General features: G+C 46.2%; 1 protein-coding gene and 1 long non-coding RNA gene across 2 annotated transcripts in view; one reads left to right on the forward strand and one right to left on the reverse strand.

The window, feature by feature from the left end:
- LOC122465903 overlaps positions 1-11,497 on the forward strand; it is a 40,203-nt gene extending 28,706 nt beyond the window's left edge. Inside the window, exons 2-3 of the long non-coding RNA XR_006291041.1 lie at positions 10,093-10,175; positions 11,285-11,497. This is a non-coding gene — a long non-coding RNA (uncharacterized LOC122465903). The remainder of the gene's footprint in view (positions 1-10,092; positions 10,176-11,284) is intronic.
- SHB (SH2 domain containing adaptor protein B) overlaps positions 1-17,715 on the reverse strand; it is a 140,732-nt gene that overhangs the window by 75,288 nt on the left and 47,729 nt on the right. The window lies entirely within an intron of this gene.

Consider the following 17,715-nt stretch of genomic DNA (forward strand, 5'->3'; position numbering starts at 1 on the left):
GAGCCGCTACATGTCCGCCAAGCAGCGCGGTGGGCCACTCGCAAGGCAGATGGGCGCCAGCAGAAGCTGCCACCCGCAAGGCAGAAATAGGCAGGCGGGCCAATAGGCCCCAGCACGTCCCTTCCTGAGGCAGCCAGCGGGGGGGCTGGGACACGAGACCCCCACGCCCCAGAGCAGTCTTTCCCATAACCCTTGGCGCGTTGCATTAAATTGGTTAATCGGTGGCACCTACTTGTTGGAATAGCTTTATGGGTATGCAAGGTGTTAACACACAGGGAAGCACAGTGGCATCTATTTAAACCCACTTTTCGGTTGCGACCCCGGGGCTGAAACGCTGCCCGAGCAGACTCGCTATACAGCCCAGACTGTCCTGCACGTGGATGCGGTTAGAGTAATTAATGCCAGCTTCCTCCCTCCCGCTCAGTACGGGAATACTGGAGCGAGCTACTTTGTTTTGAGCACCCAGATGGTCTGCAGGGAGACTTCTCTCAAACCTAGCCAATGACAGCAAGGAGAAGGACTCTGACACAATCTCTACTTGACCCTTCCCCAGCTCTCGCGAGGGAATTGTCTGTCTGGCAGAAGGTGGCTGTCCTCTTGTGGAAGACAGGCTGTGATTTTAGTAATGGGAAAGCGTTCCCATCCATCCCCCGGCCTACGGACTTTCCTGTTCACTTGGGGAGCTTGGCAGAGAATCTATTGGTGTGGAGGGTTGGCATGCCGAATCTCAGAAAACACCACTTGCAAGGGGTCAAAACAAGAGAGTTACTCTGCAAACCTGAAGTTTAAACATTCCGTACGGCATTTGTTTACAAGGCTTTTTTGTCATCTGTCTGCACATCCGAACTTCATGGGTTTCTTACTTCGAAACCCAGCTTCAATTCAAGACCATTTCAGTGACTGCCTGACTGCTGTTGGCTCAAGTACAGCAGCACTTGATAATAATGTGGCTATTCGCAACATATTGGGCTATTTAGACAGGTGTACTACTCACTTCTATACAGAATATTTGTCAACATGAAGCAAGATTTGAATACAAGTATTTTTTTGTTTTTAATATTCTTGAGTAAAACTAATTCCGATCGTTTCCGTATTTAACGTGACAATCAAGCAAGCTCTTGCTTTTTGTCCTTCAGAGAGCAACCGCATTAGAACAAAAGCCAACGACAATTCAACATCCATAATAGCTCAAGGCTATAAAACAGATTTGCCTCTTTCAAAGCCCTTCTTTTTAATAGCCATATTTTCTTAGATATTGTTTGTGGGTTAAACGTGGATATTTTTCCTTTATGACATGACCTATCTGACTGGCATAAAAGATTAATTCCGGTCAGGATCTTGCTGAGTCAGCACTTCCTGGCAGCATTTCCAGACAGCACCTTTGTTTTCCAATCCCCTCCTCTCAAACCACCAGAGCAGAGGGATCACAACCATTTTCACAGCATGAACCACATCTAAAAGGTGATTGCAAGAGAGTTTTTATTTTCTTTGGCATTTCTACAGAGGGCCTGAAAGGGGCGGGTGACCGGGTGGTTTCTTGCTTTATTTCAGTTTGTTTTATCTGTTCTTGTTTTGTACGTTCCAGTTCTCAGGCACGTCAAGTGGGGTCTGCCCAGGTTTTGCTGGAAGACTCCTGGGAGGAGCTCAGGAAGGTTGACTGAGATCCCCAATATATTAGCTGAAGTACTGAAGCTTTAATGGAGGCATGTTGGACAGACGTTTGTTCTTGTAAACTAAAAAACAGTTACACATTTTGAGTAAAAACCCTCCCACCCTCCGTGAGTTCAATCCTTCAGGAGGCCATTTAGGGATCTGGGGCAAAAATTGGGGATTGGTCCTGCTTTGAGCAGGGGATTGGACTAGATGATCTCCTGAGGTCCCTTCCAACCCTGATATTCTAAGATTCTATGAAATAAGGGGAAGGCGCAAGTCCCACCATCGCGGCTGCCACCCTCAGCATTTCCTGCCAGCCAGGATTTACTGTGGCACCATTGGGCCTTCCCTGAAAGATGTCCAGATCAGACTTGGCCAGAGAGAGGGACCCAGCTGGCTCCGCCACCTCCACTGACTTCAGCTAACTCCCAACCACCACCTGGGATGTGAGACTTTGCCTACTTTGCCATCAACCCTGTGTGTCCTTTTCCTTCCTTCACCTTCTTTCTTTCTTTCCTGTCTCTCTTCTTTTGCCTTGTAAGAGTCTGGCTTAGCCAGCCAACACTTCTATTTCACAACCAGGCTGTAAGCCTGTGACCAGGAAGAGGCACCTGAAAGCAATGCCCTAAACAGCCTGGCGCTGGTACAAAAGTTTGCCCCGTCTCAGAGCAGCTAATAAGGGCACTTGCTGCGCCTGTGTCTATCCAGCAACAAGGCTGAAAGTCAAAGTCAACATCAGAGACCGAAGGTACATTTTCTCCCTTTGCTGTTCTTCGCTCTCCCCTCGTGTGTCTGTCTTTGTTGTGTCCGTTAGGAAACGGAACTGGACGTCAACAGGTCCAGCCCATCTCAGCAAACTTCTTCTCTTTTCTCTGTATGCCAAACCATGTTTAACACTGTGAGGTTGGACAGTTTCAGGGTCATGGTAACACCTTTGACCCTCTGGACCCGTATATTCCATTTCAATTCACAAGTCTCCTCCCGCCCCCCAAAAACAGCTACTTCAAGCAGCTTTTTTTGAGCCATCCTAGCCAGAGACAAGAGAAAGGCATGAGAGTGTATGGTGATCCTGTTTTGCTAGGTGGGAGATGCTCAGATAATATGGTGATGAGAGCTCAAGATTGAAAACCTGAAGGTTGGCATAAGTGAGTAGTAAGCTGGACATTGAGGCAGACAGTCTGACTAAGACACTGCTGCTGCTTCCCATTTCCAGGAAGGGGACGTGAAGTGTAGCCACCAATCTTTCAGAGTTGTTTTTTTTTTTTTTTTTTTTTTTTTTTTAAGTACAGTACAAAAAATGTTGGTTTTAGGCTATTCCATAGATCCAGAAGCTAAATGAACTGATGCTGGTTGACAGCTCAGCCAGTATCTCTAGGACAGCTCACTGGTTTAAAAAAAAAAAAAAAACAACAAAAAACCGGGGAGCAGCAGCTGTCAAATTACAGCTGATATAAAAAAACCACGAGGCATTCGCTTCAGATTTCACTCCCGACTCCCTGCCAGAGGCTTCTGGCGTTTGGATGCAAAACGAAAGGCAATATTAACCACATTCACCGTCAGCTCAGCATGACAAAGATGGCATAACAACTAATATAAAGATCTTTTTACCTCTATGCAGCATTTTTAGTTTGTTTTATCATGACAAACTAATATTTAGTGTGACTGTTTGATCCAATATATTGTTCAAAGTATCACTTTGATACACCAATTCTAAGCAGCAGTTTAATTATTCTATACCCACAGCATACATATTTCATTCTGTTAAATGGTGGCAGACTTTTTAATTAGCTAATCATCGTATTTGATTTCGAGTCTCCTTGAAAGCCTTCTGTGCTCAGCTACCTAAAGGTGTGGCTTTTTCCAGATTTGTCTAGATCTATTTTAGAGAGAGAATTCAAATAATGCAATATTAATGAGAGAAAGAGCAATCATAAGATTACAATAGATAAATACAGGTAAGCCATACATCCACATGGAGGTGGTTAAGAGGAATTGCCATTGGACAACTGGTAACCTGCTATAAAATATTTTAATCTTAACTTCAGTTGGATGGAGGAGGAAGAGAGTTGAATCTGGTTTCACGATAGGAGGCATCATATTCGGTCATTTATGACCATGTTGGACTGGAATATTTTTTGGAAAGAGGGATGTTTAAAAATTATAGAGCAGTACATGTTTATGCAACCAGCCAGCAACAAAAAGTTGAAGTTGACCTAAAATGTTTGAGGGCAGTATTTTAGTTAATGCTTCATAGGTCAGGATGCTACCAGATTTCCCTTTGTTGAAAGCCCTCGCCTAAAGGAGTAAAAAAGCAAGGGTGAGTAAGAAGAACACAAAACTAATCTGAGGGAGGAGAGAGGAAAGAAGGAAGATGGATAGAACAACAAATAGGGAGATAAAACAGCAGGAGTGATGGGGCAGAGTCAGGGAGGAAAGCTACATACTGAAAACTTTAAAGACTTTTTAGCACCGCAGTACAGAGTAATTTTTGCTCTCCCCACCAGCTACCATCACCTTGGGCTGCGAGCCTCAGATCCCATTAGAACTCACCAGCGGAGCAGGCTGGGGCTGGTTAGTTCTTGGAAAGGAGACTGAGCACTTTGGGTGAGATACCGTCTTCTTTGTTCTGAATCCGAACAGCATCCATCTGCACAGGCGTTTGTGCCATTATTTTAACCGACTGAATCATTACAGTGGCCTTACATTTTCCCTGAAATTTCAGCTGAACAGTATCATTCGTCACTTCCTGTCCCAAACTGCTATGCACGATTCAGCTGCTCCTGCCTTCATCACAGAAGTCCTTCCATTTCAGAGTGGCCAAATTCTGCCCTCATTTACAACTGTGCAACCCTTAAAGGAAAAGGCCATTTAACATCCTTGGAAGAGGCCTTTAAATAAACGCTCCATTATGCCCACATGCACGGTTCGCATGACTGAAACTGCCTGAAATATTAATGTTAATTTAAAACAATACATTTCAAACGTTAACTTTTTAAAAAACCTAAGTGTGAAAGAAGGTTCATCCACCAGACAATGCAGGAGCTCTACCTTCCCATGCCAGAGTCTTAAATGGCTGACAGCGTCCCCTCAGATCAACAGAGATGGGAGTAATTTCTCACGATCTACAATGCTGATTCCTTCTCTTAACAGTGCGAAGCTCTCAATACCAAGCACTCTTGAATGTATTGTGCTTTTGGAATATTCGAGATCTCCTTGCGCACAAGTTTATTTTTAAGGGCACCTCTCTCAGCGGGAGAGCCATGCACACCTACCAGTGAGATTTCTGTACGTGCCTGTAAGTACAATGTGGTTTTGGTACCTCTCACTGAGAAAGCTGAAGTTTACTCATTTGCATAACACACGGTGGGGGGCATGAAGTGGGGAAGGAGACACAAACCACACCCCGGTTACCTGATTTTGCCTGGAATTCAGTGATAAAAGTAACATTCTTTCTTGCGCTTCTTCGCTGTGTTGCTCCAAGAAAGATATGAAGTAGAGCGGAAATGATTCGTTGCATTATCCACGTACTCCAGTTATTTGGAGTCACTCAAAGCTCGTCTGTACTAGGGACCAGCTCCGATTCAGCTGCTGGGGTAGCTACCCAGTGCAAGCCCCAGGTGAAGACACGGAAAGCTGCAATTTGCACATCTGAGGCTTTTTCTGGGTTCAGCTAGGACAAACTGTCTTCCTTGTCCATACTTGGGGCAGAGCTGCTACTGGCAGTGCCTGGCCACCGATGGCTGAATACCCAAGGTCTACAGTAGAATCAAAGATGGCTCATGCATCTGGAAATTCAGTGAATAAGCTGAATGTCTAGAATAATGTTCTCTCCCCTGGATGGCATCCCATGTCAACCCAGAGATCTCTTCCCCAACTCTCAGCACCCTCAAGGGCATCACATTGGGCATCCCTTCAGATGCCATACAGTCAGCGGGCAGCTACAGAGCAATGCAAGCTGCTCTCCCCTTCCCCTCTGGGTTATACTTTCAGCCCCTGCTAATTGAAAAACAAGAGACCAAGTTGAAGATCTACTCCAGAACCCTGGGGATTTAAAGGACAAGCAGATACACCTTAGCTAGTTCTGGAAACAAATCCATTTAATCAACTATCAGCTGTATAGAAAAATCAAACCTAGAGCATGTTAGAACTCAAGGGCTACACATTGTTATAAGTATTGAAACCAACATTCCTCAGCTTCTGATTTTAGCATGTATGTTTCTTTCAACAGAGGTGTAAGAAAATCCCTCTCTCTGTCCCCAGTGTTTCTGTGGCCCGCTGCCTGAAAAGTGTCCTACTCGCTTCAGTTCCTGATAGGTCTGCAGCCTTCCCGACACATGGTCTCTGAATGAGGGGAGTGCTGTATTTGCTAAGGCAATTGCGACAGCTAGCAACCTACACACCTTGTGCTTCCTCCTCTACTTCTTTCTTGATCTTGCTATAAATTCAGAGTTATTTTAACTTCTTTAAACAGAGGCATCAGTTGAAGAAAGTGACTTTGGAGAACAAGTCGTGGCTTGTGTCTAAAGAAAAAAATACATTGAGTGCTTTACAGAAGATGTGAAATTGTGGGAATTTGCACTACTGCAGCTCACATGGGAAGGTCACCTTAACATACTCCACTAAATGCTTTTTAGGCCACAATTTAGCAAAGCACTTAAGAGCTAATAATCTTTAGCTCTTATCCAGGACTTTTTAATCAGCAGATTTGAAAGCACTTTACAAAGGAGGTGAGTATCATTATCCCCATTGTACAGATGGGGAAACTGAGGCACAGGGAGGGGAAGTCACTTGCTCAAGGTTCCCCAGTAGGTCAGTGGCAGAGACGGGGATAGACCCCAGGTCTGTCGAGTCTCACACCAGTGCCCTATCCATGAGGCCAGCCAGGGGCTTTAGAGGAACTATTCACAAGTTTAAGCGTTTGTACCATTGTACCAATCGCGTCCGTATGTCTGTTGCAGCTGATACATTGTTAGCATCTATACAATTTCTTCTCTTACTTGAAGATATTGTTCGATTCTTGGAAGTAGCCTGTACTCTTAAAAACCACAGGTAAAGTGACCTTGGATGGGCGCCGGCAAGTTTTTTAATCCCCCAAGACGCAAGCATCAGAACAGGAAACTAAGCAGCTATTTCGTCTCTGCCTCTGAAGATTTTCAAGATCCGCAGCTACAGTGCATTACACTCCTCCTGCTGTAGAGCTGGCAGATAAATCTGACTTCCCAGTGCCTCGCACGGAAGCATCAAAGGGCCAGATTCTGTTCTACTACAAGGGTCTGTACAACAAGTGACTGTAGTACGACCTCACACGGCCACCAGCAAGGTCCCTGTCATATGAAATAAACGGAAAGAGGGGGCACAACAAAAGGATTGTTACACTATTGTTTAGGAGAAGCCAAATGGAAAGTGCAATTCTTTTTTTCAGTGTAAATAAAAATCAGGTCTGTGACAACTGATTTGAACAGATACCAAATTAAAGAAATGTTACTTAAAGTAAGGTACAAAAATAAAGAACCAGTAAATTCACAGCACTATGCTTGACCAGCCAACACTCTACAATCAGTAGGGTTTGGTTTTTTTATTATTTTATTTTAATATTTTGTTTTGTACTATTATTTCAGTGAAAAGTGATTTAGTGTTAAAGGTTTTTAAATCTGCCTCATGTAAGACTCTCCCAGTCTGCAAAGGTTATTTTAACTACATGCATATTGAGCTCTACGATATTACACAGTGATTCAAGAATACAGATATTTCCTCCTCCTTTTCAAGATGTTGTACGAACATTGGGCCAGATGCTGCAGACACCAACAGTCTACTAACTATGCTCACACGAGTTGAGTTATCTGCATGTGTATTTGCTGGTCTGGCCATATTAAGGCCCCAATCTGCACATGCTGGGTGGGATTTTTCAAAGTTCTGGATACCCTGTTCCTATTCATTTGAATGAGAACAGTTTCCAGATCCCTTAGGCGGCTTTGAAAAATCTCAGCAACTACAGAGATGCTCAATTTAAAGCGCAGTCACACTGAGGTCAACAAGACTGCTCAGATGCTTAAAGAGCTTACAAGAATCATTGTGCTTTGTTATTTAAGTTTGGTTTGACTGCTGAATCAGGGCCTAAAGGGCAAGGAAAAAAAAGTTTTGAACCAAGTGATACGTGAGACACATAGGACCACTGGTGGTTCACTACTCTGCCTCATCAATTTTTGTCAGGCCTGGCACACTCCTTACACCTAGCGCTGTCAATCTGTATCTGTACGGTGTCATGTAAGATATTATACTATCTGGTAACATGCTGGTTCTGAAAATCATCATGTAGTATACGTGCAGGGTGTACAGGAAGAATTACAAATGTGTGCTACAATTATGTTCTTAAAATGGGGTTTGGCAACGCGTGAGCCAGTCTGCCCTAGACAAAGGAATGTGTATTTACTTGTCTGACCAGCCTGGTCATCAGGCAGAGACAATGAAGATACATTTACATGCAAGGTAAACAAAGCCATCAGGAGAGCAAGTGAGGAAAGATGACCAATCCACGGAGAGATGGAGACTGTGCCCCAGGAAGCAGAGTCAATGCACTTTTTGGGAAGCTACAAGGAGAGAGGAAAAAGCCATTTTGGCATCTTTCACCTGAAAAGGACAAAGGAACGGAGCACTTTGAGATCAGTGAAGGGTCCTGGCCAGACAGTCTGGTCAGCCAGGCTGGAAAAGAGACGTGCTGAGAACCCCTTCTTTGAAGAAGAAACTCTCGTTTGTTAAATCATCAGGTTTTAGCTTTAGAAGCATATTTTTACTTTTGTTTGCTCCTTTCCATCTTTACTCCTTATCCTCGGTATCACTTACTCCTATGTACTTCTGTTTTACTTTTACTATGAACCAGTTCAGTGCACTGATTGAAGGGAAGGAGATGTTAACCCCAGTTAAGCTAACAGGCTGCCACATATTGTCTCTTTAAAGGAGCAACAAGCTTAATAACGTCTTTAAGTGTTCAATGATAGGGCTAAACATTGCAGGTAGACGGGGAACTTGGGCGTTGGGGTTCACGGTTACCTGCAAGGCAAGGTTTGGACTGGCAGAGTCCTGAAGAGTTTGCTGGCCAGGCAGACAGGCTGGTGCATCAAGGGATTATCACACACAGTTTAGCACAGTAAAACTCATTTGCTGCGGCTGAGAGGGGTTACACAGTAACTCACAATTCTGGGAACCCCAGCAGATTGTCACAACATCAAACTATGCCAAAATATTTTGTAAACTACAATTAGCTACCCAAAAGTGGGTTTATTTTAGGACCCTGGAACAAGTGTAATATGATCAAGGATCTGAGTGTATCTTCTCTCAAGTTTAATTTATGGCCTCATTTCAGCAAACTGACAAACATGTATTTAAGTCCCACTGACTTCAGAGTTGAGTACACATAAAAGTGCTTTGCTAAATCGGGTTTATCAGGCCATGATTTAAAAAGCAGAGCAGGGCATATAGGAAAGCTTTCACTGGAGCAAGAGACTTAGTTTTTAAATAAGCCTTAGCAAAAGTGAAAGTTAATTCCAAGCTTCTAGAGCAAGTAGACAAACTGCATTCTTAAAATAAAAACCATTTTTAACCGCTAGTGAGCTGTATGGACGGAATTATGAAAATAAAAAGATACAGCACTGAAACCATTTTATCTAAAATTAATAAACTGGCAAGTGTCAACCAAAGCAGCAGCAGTATCCGAAAGCATTAGAAGAGAAAGTCCCTGACCTGTAACTGAAGCTTCTTCATTGGTGTGGCCCTTCTCTGTATCCCACGGGGGATTCTGCATACGCACCATCTGCTCAAAGCAGGGAAATTTGAAAGTAGCATCTGTTGATCTGCACCCATGCCCTGACTGACTCATGCCTCCATCCAAGGGGATAAAGGGCAGGGTGGACTGACCACCTTTCCAGTTCCTTCTCCACTGCGAATCAGAGATGCTCCAAAGGCGAAGGAGTGTGGGTAGCAGAATACAGAGAGGGACCACCCTGCTCAGAGAGCCTCCAGTTACAGGTCAATAACCTCCTTTTCTTCTCCAAGAGATGGTCCCTATTGTATTCCTGTGGGTGACCAACAAGTAGCACCGAAGTAGGAGGCGGGTGCGAGGATTTAGAGTCGAGCGGAGGCACCAACAGAGGAGTCCTGTACCTAAGCTTCCTGCCTCACAAAAGTGTGAGGAACTCCACATGGACTCTTTACAGATACCCAGGAGGGGCAGCTCCTGAAGTGATGCTGTATTTCTCACGCTCTTGTGGAATGAGCTCTCACTCCATGGGAGGGTGGCAGGGTTGGGTTCAATAGTTGATAGAGTAGAATGCAGCCAGAGACCCATTTGGAAATTCTCTGAGTGGAGATGGCATGCCCCCTAATTCTTTCTGCTATAGTGACCAGTGGTCTCAGGGATTTCTTGACCGATTTTGTTCTTTGCAGGTAAAGGGACAAGGCCTGTCAAACATAAAGGAAGAGGAGTCTTCTTTCTCCTGTGGAAGTGTGAGGTTTTGGGAAGAACACAGGTAAGTGAATCGACTGGTTACGGTGAAATTCTGAAACTACTCTGGGGGTGAATTTGAGGTGTAGACATAAAGAAATCATATCCTCATGGAATATAGAATAAGAAGAATCTGCCGTAATCGTTCCATGCTCGCCAACCCATCTAGCTGAAGTGATGGCTATGAGAAAAGTTACCTTTATGGGGGGGGGGGGGGGGAGAAGAGACATGGAGCAAGAAACTAAAGGTTCAAAGAGGGGGGCATTGTGAGCACTGAGAAAACAAGGTTCAGGCCCCACTGGGGAGTACCGGGAAGGCTTTCCAGATTCGGATTCTCAGTGGATGCATGAAAACCGAGTAGCCCTGAGAAGGTGGATGGTACGCACTGATTACCAGCAAGTGGACTAGCAAGGAGCTAATGGACAGGCTTGGATGTCTTCAGAGAGAGGATACAGTCCAACATGAAAGGAATATCTGCAGTTTCTGGGAGAATGTTCCTTTGCTGTGCCTAAGAAGAAAAGCACTTCTATTTAGCTCCTATTAGAAAGGATGTCTCACATGGCCCTGGAGCGTGAATGCTCTAAGGACGATGCCAATCCAAATACCAAACCTTAAGGTGAAACAGATGTCTATTGGGGTGCTTGATCTTACCATTTCACTGGGTCAGGAGATCAGGAAACGTTGGGAGGATGATTGGTAGTCAGGGATATCATGCATAGGAGGTTGGGAAAGCAGAACTGTCTAGGCCAGCAGAGGGTGATCAGGAGGATCGATGCCCCGTGCTGCTGGATTTTGCATAGAACTTGTGGCAGAAGTGGAGGGAAGGCATAGTTGAACTGGTCTGACCAAGGAAAAAGCAGAGTGTCACCCAGAAATGTGACCTAAAGCTCCTCTAGAGTAACATGGGATGCATTTCCTGTTCATTTGAGAGGTGAACAGACCCCTGATTGAGGTTCCCCAGAGACTGAAGATATAGCACAGTACTAAGTTGTGGAGCTCCCATGTGTGGTTGACTGTGAAATGTCTGCTGAGGAAGTCTGCAAGCACATTTTGCTTCCCCGGAAGTTAGGCTGCCAATAGGAAGTTTTGATTGCTGACACATCAGTTCCACAGGCTGACTGTTTCTGCACACAGGGAGGCAGATCTCGCTCCTCCCTAATCACTGATGTAGAAGACAGCTGTAACGTCATCCGACATTATAAGGACCTGGTGAGAAAGGCCTCGCATGTCTTCCAGACTGCTAGCAACTCCAGGATATCGATGTGCATCCTGGACTCTCAAGACATCCAGGTACCTTGTGCTGTGCGGCTGTTCACGTGGGTTCCACAACCGAATAGGTATGCTTCTGTAATAATGATCCCATCCGGTGAGGAAGGGGATCCTATGCATACCTGATGAGGTTTTGCCTACCATAGCAGGGAAGACACTACCTTGGCGGGAACTCTTACCAGGAGGTTCATGGGATGGTGGTTTGCAGAATAGAGTGATTGCAGCCACTTTTGAAGGCAACCAAGGTGGAGTCTTGGGAGCTGGGTGATGTAGGTGTACGAAGCTCTATGACCTATGAGAGACAGGCATGTCCTGCCCTGCACTGGAGATTGTCTGTGATCAAACTACGATATTGTTCATGGCCTACATCTGCCCTTGGGTAAATATGCTCTTGTGGTGATAACATTCAAGGTGGCTTCAATGAGTCCAGAGATTGCATGGGGGTGAGAACAGATTATTTTTCAGCATTTATGCCAACTCCCAGTGAGGAGAGGAGGTGCAGCATCATAGAAGTTGACACATAGGCTTCCTGGTGGGACTTGGCGACAAGAAGCCAGTCACTGAGGTAGGGGAAGACAATGAGGCTGCGACATCTGATGTGAGCGCTACTACCAGGAGTACCTTGGTAAAGACCCTGGGGGCAGTCACTATGCCAGAAGGGATCACCCTGTACTGAAAACGGTTGGAGCCCACTGTGAATCTGAGGAAGCATCTGTGACCGGGATGAATGTCTAGGTAAAAGTAGGCACCCTTCATATCAAGGGCCATAAACCATGTGCCCTTTTCTAAAGATGGGATTATGGATGTCCATGAGAAATCTGAGCTTGCGATGGAAGCAGTTGAGATGGTGGAGGTCGAAGATTGGTCTTCCAGCACTCTTCTTTTTGGGTACCAGAACGTCGAATAAAACCTGCTCCCCTGGTATTGAGGGGGGGACGTGTTCTATCACTCCTTACTCCAATAGGGAGTCCACCTCTTGTCTGAGAACACACTCATTTTTTGGAAGAAATAGGGATGCAATCTCTGTCATGCGGACAGGTGGATGACGTTCAGTACCCACTTGTCCATTGTTATTGCACTCCAGGTGTGGAAGGAGTGCTCAGTGACCCCCAAACAGCATGTGGGAGTTAGGAGAGGTTGGGCTAATTAATTTTTGATGAGCGCTTGAGAGCCGCAAATAACATCAAGCCAGGGACTGAGATGCAGAGCCCGTTGCAGAGGGTGTGAGGAAGAGGGTCTTTGAACCCTCTGCTTCTTGCAGGGTGCTTCATAGGGCCTCTGGTGGAAAAACTGCTGAGCCATTCGTCTAGGTCTAAACAATGGGCAGTTCAACATTCTCTTAGGCGCAGGCGTGTATATCCCCAGTGAGCGGAGGGTAGCCATAGAGTCCTCCAGGGTAGGGAGGGACTCGTCTGTCTTTTTGTTGAAGAACTGCGATTCATCCAAGGGGAGGTCCTCAATGATATACTGGACCTCATTAGGGATCCCTGATGCATGGAGCCAGGACTCCCCCGCACACGATGACTGCAGTAGCCACAGCTCTAGAGAAGGTATCAGTGGCATCGACCACAGATTGGAGAGGGATCTTGGCCATCAGTCTGCCTTCATCTACCAGAGCTTGGAAACGAGCTCTGCCCTGTTGTGGAAGGTTGTCAGTAAACTCCACAAACCTGGCATAATTCAGGAAGTCTTATTTAACCAGTAGTGTCTGATAACTAGGTATCCTGAACTGGAGGCTATATGATGAAAAGATCTTTCTCCCCACAGGTCCAGGCATTTGCCCTCTTTATTGATAGAAGCAGACCGGGGATGTTGCTATCTAGCCCTTTAAGATGCAGCCTGAACCACCAGTGAGTTGGGAGTGAGGTGTTCCCCTGCTTGGGTCCGATGAGGCCTCATGGACTTCTCCATGAGGAATTTGCACAAAATTCCCGCCCTTCTCGGTGTGGTTGGGGAATGATTGGCAGATACCGCACCTCGCCTTGCTGTGGGCTTCCCCAAGGCAGTACAGCCAGTGCTGAGGGTTCTGCTGATTGAGAAGCATGGTGGGCAGAAAGTGCAGGTTTTGAAGCCCAGAGTCCTGAGCACAGTCCGGTACCTAAACATGGTATGGGGGGCCCTAGGGCTTCCCCCGAAAAGACTAAATCTAAACACTAAGATCTATAAAGCACTAAATTGTAAAAACTGCTAGAACTATTTACAAAGCGAAATCTAATTCCTATTTTGTAGGCCGAAGCTATGGACCTGGACCCTGTGGCGGTGAGAAGGAACTGGAGACACCGTCACTCTGCCCTACACTTTTCCCCCCTTTCCCCCCCACTTTTCATACAGAGGCACGAGGAGAGCCCAAACACATGACCAGACCAACAGACACTAGTTTCAATTTCTCTGGCTCCAGGCGCATGATGAGCATGCATAACCCACAGTGGAATACAGTAGGAATCACCTGAAGAAGAAAAGCACAGTATAATCGTATAGAAAAAACAGTGCAAATTGCTGACTGAAAAACTCAACTTTCTACAAAAATTATAAAGCGTTTCTCATCATCTGTGTTTCGAGTGGCACTTGCCACAACTAAGCATCAGTAAATTGCTGTCTGATATGCTCCATTTTGTTGATACGAGTATGAAGAGTATGCTCACCCCTCATTTTGACCCTGCCTACACGGGAAAGTTATAGGGTTAGAACTCAGGTTAACTCACATGATCTTAAGCACTCAGCATAGACAAAGGCACCGTTTTGTCAGCTGCCTGTAATTTCACATCAGACACAAGGTCTTTGTAGCTATAGTTAAAGAGAAGGGCAGGGTTTGCTTCGATGCAGCCCTGGAATCCTTTCAGTCATGTCTTACCTTGCATGCATACGAGGTAATAAAAAGGAAGGGATCCTGTTTTGTTAGCCTTCCCTTTCTATTTCGCAACAGCGGGGGAATAGTGTAGTAAGGCCTGATTTCTCCAGCACATGTTTTTCCCCTTTTTCAAACCATTTCCAAATGAAAGCTGTAGCCAGATTTCTAAAATGGAGCAAGGACCAACAAAAAAGCAGGGTCAGAAGGACTTTGTCCAATAGTTCTGAGCTGCTGTCTCTCCTCCGTCAATCCAAGTCCCCAAACATGCAACTGCTGAACGTGTGCATCAGAGCGGACATCTCCACGACATCTCTGCCGACATCTTTGAATGGCTTTCCAGACCTCACGTAGCCAGCGTGACTACTATACAGCCTATTTACATTGGCTATGTAATTGCTGTCCTATAGGCAATTCATGCTAGTCAGGAATATTAGATATCCAAAATGTCCAAATATTAGATATCCAAACGTCACACGTCACCATTATCTCCCAGGGCTTGATCCTTCCCATTGATTTCTGTGGGCTCTGGATCTGCCCCGAAATGCTCTTTAAATCTGGCCTCTATTCTAAAGGCTAGCATCTGAATTGAGGAAGTTTGAAATCTGCCCCAAAATTTTGCTGCTTCTTCCCACAATAAAGGGTCAATCCTGCAGTCCTTACTCAGGACAGAGTCCCACTGGACTGATTAGCCCAAGTAAGGATTACAAAATTGGGCCAAAAATGTTTAAAATGTAGTGCCTGCTATCCAAACTTTAAGGGGCAACGTGGCTCTTCATTCTCCACCCCAGGCAGCTATTTCCCTCTTCTCAGAGAAGATTCAGCTAGCAAGCATACCTCAAATGGATCGACTTCCAGCCGCAGATAGCTGTTAATGTGAAGTGTCTATAGATTACAGATTTGTTTTGCTAGGTCCACTATCCTCATTTCTGAATGTGTCTTCATGAAACAGACCCGGTCACAAACCACCACCAGTAAGGACTGAGACCTAATAAATAGGAAAGCAATTACACCCCATCATTTCTTCTTTACCAGCAGCAGCAGAGATGTGCCAGAAACCACCTGCTAAAAGGATTAAGTATTTTGCAAGAACTGACTCACCGTGATCTGAAATGCCTACAGTCGCTGCACGGCATGAAGTTACATGCTCAAACAAAAAACGTCCTCTAGCGTTACAAGGGGAACTGGCGTCCAGGGGTTGGTTTCCAGCAGGTACAGGTCCATGGGAATGTTGCTTTCTCAGCACTTTCAAGCTAATCTTGCAGAGTGATGCGGCTAGTACTCCTCCACGGGGAGAGGGGACAACAGCAGCACCAGTCCAAAACTACTGTAATCTCAGTTAGCTTTATGTTGCCGCCCCTGGTAGGTGGATGGCGGGGCATTTGGTGCTAGTGTGACATGCAAGCAGTCTGCTTCTGCAGATAATACAAGGGAGTGGGGAAGGGCGAAGGGAAGTACAGTCGAACCTTGGAGTTACGAACAACTCGGGAACGGGGCTGTTCATAACTCTGAACAAAAACATTGCGGTTGTTCTTTAAAGGTTTACAACTAAACGTTGGCTTAATACAACTCTGAAACTTGACTATGCGGAAGAAAAATGCTGCTTTTAACCTTCTTAATTTAAATGAAAAAGTTTCCTTACACTGTCAAATCTTTATCTGTCCCTATATTTTTGAGTAGTTTATGTTTAACACAGTATTGTACTGTATTTGCTTTTTTTGGTCTCTGCTGCTGCCTGCTTGCATACTTCCAGTTCCAAATGAGGTGTGTAGTTGACCGGTCAGTTCGTAACTCTGGTGGTTGAGATTCTACAGTAGAAAAAAAGACGACAACCCCACCTTCTGCTCCTGGACACACAACTTCCCCCAGCCCAGCCACCAAGATCGGAGCTGAACAATCCCCCCCCAGAACTGAGCTACTTTAACTCTCCTACTGCTCTCCGTGCTCAGGGAAGCAGCGGGTACAGGGCTAGGGGGAAGAGGACCAGACTGCGAAGGAAAGGGGAAATGCATACGGAAGGGAGAGAGAAAGGACAACTGAGGAAACATGGAGGGAGTTTCACAGCTGATCAGGAGTCAGGACATTCGTTGGGAATCAGATTTGCTTGGCGGGGGGGAACAGAAGGCTGCAGTCTGCACTGGGGGGGGGAGGCAGCGCTGCACACCGCTCCTTAGGGACTCCCTCTGGTCAGTGAATTCACAGCAAGCACTGGCTGTGAAGGGAGTCGAGCTCCACCACCTGCGGCCAGAGGGGACGTGAAGGAGGCACGAGAGAGCCGAGGATCCTGGGAGAAAACCCCCTACCACAACAAGAAGTGAGGTCTCAAGCAGACCTACCTACAGGACAAACACAGACAAAGGGAACAGCAACAGTGAGAGCCGGGGGGGTGGGGGCGAGGCAGCACAAGTGGCAAGCAGGAGGATGCGAACGAAACCCCTCGAAGGGGAGGTCCAGGAAAGGAAGAAATGAAAGGGAATGGCTTCATGTTAGTAAGCCTAGGGGAGCAGTTCTTGGAGGGCAGTTTTAGCTCTGAGACTAATTCTTAGGAACCAAAAGGCACTCCGCAATCCCTTGGAAGTATCTTTGTGATGGGGAGCAGGGGCGGGAGAGAAGGCAAACCACACCCTACACAGCAATTACATTCTCCACTCCATTACACAGAGCCACAAAGTGCTCAAAATATTACATACCAAAATCACTCCACCCTCCAAACAGCAGCCTTGAGTGAGGTGTGCCAGCCTGTCTGCACCAGCCACACCGGGCAGGGCAAGAGCAGAACAACGTATGGCAACAAAGCCAGCGGTGGGAAGAAAATACTAATTTCCTAGGGTTTCGCTGAGGCCGGTCACTTGCGCTAAGCTTTCCCACTATCCCAAACAGCCCCCTGGATGCCAAGAACCCCCCAAGTGCTCAGGACTGCATTCAGCGAGCCCCAGGGCCCTGCTGGGGCACCCCGTGGGTCCGGACTCAGAGGGAAGCGTGCCTCCAGCTGAATCAGCCCCTCTTTCTGCAGACGCTGCCGAGACCCAACCCTGCTTAGCTAGGAGATCCAAGAAGAGCCAAGCGCAAGGAGCTGACTTTGGGCACCCTGCTTGACTGATGTGTTGGGCGGTAGATTTGGACACTGGATGGACTTCCTGCCTTGCTGAACTTTGACTCCCTGCCTAACCCGGTCCTCCCAGAGCTGTTCCTAGGCTAGAAAGCTTCTCACTGGCAACAGGTCCAAGCTTTTCCTGAGCTGAAGAGAGACGTACGGTAGATGTTGTACTAGGACATCTATTTTGAGTCGCCTAAGCTGGAAGTGCCTGTCGCAGTACTGCAGTCCCCAATCCAGGCAAATAATGTTACAGGCCACAGTAAGGGAAGACATTGGCTATGCCGAGACTCTCCCATCCACAAGGAATTTTGCAGAAGGTTGAAACAAAGGAATCGCTTTTCTAGAAGCCCACTC

This window comes from Chelonia mydas, chromosome 5 (genome assembly GCF_015237465.2).
Source record: "Chelonia mydas isolate rCheMyd1 chromosome 5, rCheMyd1.pri.v2, whole genome shotgun sequence".
NCBI lineage: Eukaryota > Metazoa > Chordata > Testudines > Cheloniidae > Chelonia > Chelonia mydas.